General features: G+C 38.9%; 1 long non-coding RNA gene across 1 annotated transcript; it reads left to right on the plus strand.

Moving 5' to 3' along the window:
- The first annotated feature begins 314 nt into the window (after nucleotides 1-314).
- LOC119006218 lies at nucleotides 315-2,743 on the plus strand. The gene is made up of 3 exons (XR_005070720.1): nucleotides 315-906; nucleotides 1,077-1,405; nucleotides 2,681-2,743. It is a non-coding gene; the product is annotated as an uncharacterized LOC119006218 (long non-coding RNA).
- The last annotated feature ends 1,591 nt before the right edge of the window (nucleotides 2,744-4,334 follow it).

The following is a 4,334-nucleotide window of genomic DNA, read 5'->3' on the forward strand; positions in this document are numbered from 1 at the left end:
CTCCAAATACGTGTCGCGGGGGGTTGTGGGAAATGTAGTTGAATTATTTCCATTTAATCCTGTTTGATGCGAACCAGCATGGTTGTTATCAAATTGGATGAAAATGGTCAGTTAACCTTTTTTTTTCTCTAAAAAGACAACTGCACTTGCGTAATTGAGTGAAAAAACAACAACCTTAATGTAATTTTTAAAATTAAAATGTGAAATTTAGGCCTACCCTCAGTATTTTGAATTTTTACAATTTTATTTTTTCACTGCCACATCACAGCTTCTTTATAAAACTCTCCACAGTTCATATTGTGACAGAGGATGCAGATTGCTACTACTGCGGTAATGTTTTATTTACTTTTTTTCGCATTTGTACTCTGATTTTATGGAGATATTGTAGAGTTTGGGAGATACTCCCATACCCTACAAGTACTGTAGAGTATTGCAAATGGGAGTTGTCAAACCTGGGGGGACTGTATCAAGCAGGCGCCACCTACTGGACACTAGGGTCGATGCACATTCCTTTGTAAGTGCAATTTAGAACACTCTCCTGTCAGAACCATGTGGCTGACCCAACACAAACAAGTGATAAAATATCAGAAACATGTTCTTATTTATGACTGATCAGAATATTAAGTCATTGACCCGATCATGCAATTCCCATGGATTGTGTTTGACTCAGAATCAGAATCAGAACTCCTTCATTGGTCCTGCAAATGGGGATATCTGTGTGTCACAGCAGCCTAAGGACAGTTCATTTTAACAATAACCAATAACAATAGTACAGGAAAAAAAAAAATCACCCCAGGAAGTTATCATTCATATTTAATTTCATTACTTTTATGGTGAAAATACAGAACAGAAATAAATAACACTTGAGCTGAGGTTTACCTGAATTCACCTGATCACAATATCAAAGTAATGTAACTTGATTACTTTCTGTTAGTTTGGGATTAATAACAAATAAAGACCAGAGAAATTAAATATCAATGGAAAAAAATGACACCGTTTAAACCTATTATCAATTGTTAATCCCTGTTGATCATACTAATATTTGAGTCATTTTCATTTTGCCCTCTATGGAGAAGACAGGTCAGAGTTGACAGGAAGCAGGATGCAGCAAAAGACTCCAGGCTGGGACTCGAACTAAGAGCAAAGACAAACCCTCAATACACCAACTGAGCTGAACAGTATTGATTACTGGACTCACAGGTTGGATCCTCAGAAACCATGAGCAAAATGAGTCCCGCCCACAGATGTTCTGACGAATCCAGGTGGTGTGCACCAAAAGGGGGCGGTCTCGTTCGTTTCCCGCGTGAAGATGGTGGATTTCCCTCCAAAACTTCAGATGTGTATTTAAATGGCTGATGGATCTTCACTCTGGTCCCAGCAGCTCTTCTCTGAGGACACGAACACGGTGAGTAAAATGTTCTGTACGAATCTGCTTTATGTGTCCAGTTACCTGCTCAGTATAAGTGTATTCATGTCTGTGTGGGAGCTGTACAGATCAGTTATTACCTGCCGATCTCAGGTAATAAGCTCAGGTAATGTTCCTTCATATATCAGTGAGCTCCACAGAGTAACTACCTTTATGCCTTGTCTGAGCCCAGTGCGGGTTAAAAGGAACCCAGCCTCCCTCTCATGTCAGTGAGGTTTGATTACCTCTATTTTTTCAGAAATAGCTCTGAACATGAAGCTGAAGACCTCTCATTTTACTGTTAAGTGTTGAGGTAAATTCGGCTGGAACATAATTCTATAATTACATCCAATTAAATCAGCAATGGACGTTATGTTTTGCTCATGCACCAAACCTCCATTGTGATTTGGCCGTTTTTTCTCTGCAGTGTTTATTACGTGAATAATGCACAGTTAATTAAACTTTGGTCACTATCTCAAAACAAGTAGGTAGTTTCGGTAAGATCGGCATTAAACTTTTTTTTAAAAAAATGTATGTATTCTTTAGAACGCCATGAAATATGGTTAGCTAAAGTTTGCTGGTCAGAGTGGTTATGCTATGTTAGCTAGCTGACTTTAAAGTTGTTGGAGATGCACTGCACGGTTTGGAAACATGTTAGCAGCGGCTCAGCTGCCTTAATTAACGGGTAAGGACACATGAACCAGGTACTGACACTATAACGAACTTTTAAAGTCGTCTGAGTCATTTCATCGTCGTGTTTTTACAGGTTTGCATGTTAGCTAACGTGTGTGTCTGTTGGAGTTAGCATGACGCCATTATCGTTCTGTGTAATGTTAACTTGTTTTAATACTAGCATCCTTACAGGCGAAAATCTGAGTACAGCACAGTTAGCTAGCTAGTTAGTTAGCTTGTGTTGTGTTTAATGTTAATAATGTCTCAGTACGTTAAGATTTCAGCATCTATAAAGATCCGTTTGAGCAGCTAAAGTAGTTTAACTCACAATATGCAGCCTCACTGTAGCCTGCGCTGAATGTATTCATTCGAATGTACTCCCTGTGTGTCAAAAGATAGATTTTAAATTCATATTACTCATGTATAAAGTACTAAATGTTCCCAGGTCTTAATACATTTGGTTTACTTTTGGTTTGCCTTTTAAAAACACATTTATTAAATCAGATTATAGTAGATTTTACAGTGCAGTGATGGAAGACTCTTGTTGTTGAAGTGTTGTTTTATTATGTTATATTATATTAATGTATTTCCTCCTCTCTCTAGGTGAACAGTGGGACCTCAGGTTGAACAGCTCTGACCTGTACGGTGATCAGACCCGGAGAGGAGAGACACCTGGTCCAACAAGGTCAGTGCAATGGTGGTGCAAAAATTAAAGAAAAGTGTGAGATTTGTCAGTTGCTGCTCATTAATACTCTATGATCAGTAAATGATTCAGTAAAGGATAGTCGAGTCTCATTCACAGGTCATTTAATACCGACAGTTTGGGTTGTCAGAAGCCACTACGGTGTCACTGTTGGGACACTAGTCTCTCTCCCTCTTTTCTGTTTGTTTTGGAAAAAAAATAATTAAAAAGGCAAACAAATGTGCAATTAAGTGATGTACAAATTACTTCAATGGGAAATAAAAGAAGGAAGTAAAAGTAGTATTTTAAATGGGTTTTACTAAGTGCTATATTGGAGGCAACTGGCCTTGTTTCAGTTAAACATGTTAAATGGGTTTTGTTTGCTGAGAGAAAATGTAAACAGTAAGTCTGTTTAGAACACCTGCATTTATTTGATGTCATTTATATATGATATAAATTGTATAATTATATTTTATTTAACATGTGTATCTACACTGTTCAGACAAAACATTAAAACAGTTGACAAGTGAAGTGAGCATTGATCATCTTGTTACAATCAAATGTTCTGCTGGGAAACATTGAGTTCTGTCATTTCTGTGGAGCCTCTTTGACAAACACCACCCACCTAAACACCGTTCAGACCAACTACACCCCTTCATGGCAAAGAACCCAAGGTGCCAAACTGGTCTCCTCATTCTCCAGATCCCAGTCCAGTTGAGCATCTGTTGGATGCGCCAGAACCAACTGTTGGGGCCCCCATGGATCGTTCTTGGCTCAGACTGCACACATTGGAAGCTCAGTTGGATTGAGATCTGGGGAATCTGGAGGCCAGGTTGACACCTTGAGCTCTTTCCCATGTTACTCGGGTTTTTTCGGGTCATTGCAGGCACATTATCCTGCAGGGGGGGCACTGCCATCAAGGAGCGCTGCTGCCATGATGGGGTGTATTCGGTCTGCAGCTGTGTTTGGGTGACTTGTGTTTGTCAAAGAGACGTCCACATGAATGCCAGTACTCATGGTTTCACAGCCGAACATGGCATTGGAACACAATGATAAATGTCATTTATTTCACCTGTCACTAGTTCTAATGTTGTGGCTCTAAGTGTATACACGTTAAATGCTTTTTAGAGATACACTCAAAACCTCTACAAATAAACACAAATCTCCAAACAAAAATCTAAAAATCTTCATAGTGACACATAAAATAACCATAAAAACACACGAAAAGTCCACAATGACATACAAAACCTTCACAATGACACACAAATTCACTAAAAACCTCCACAAATACACAAAATCTCCACAAATATGCACAAAATCTCCACAAATACACAAACCCTTCACAAATATACTCAAACCTCCACAAATTCACTAAAAACTTCAACAAAACACAAAATCTCTACAAATACACAGAAAACCTCCACAATGACACACAACAACTCTACAAACTTCCACAAATTCACTAAAAACTTCCACAAAATCCCCACAAAACCTGCACAAAGAGACGTGAAACTACCACTGCTCTTCTTTCTCATCTTGCAGGTGATGGACGCCAACGGAGACGAGCCGCCACAG

The sequence above is a fragment of the Acanthopagrus latus genome, chromosome 17, assembly GCF_904848185.1.
Source record: "Acanthopagrus latus isolate v.2019 chromosome 17, fAcaLat1.1, whole genome shotgun sequence".
Classification (NCBI taxonomy): Eukaryota; Metazoa; Chordata; class Actinopteri; order Spariformes; family Sparidae; genus Acanthopagrus; species Acanthopagrus latus.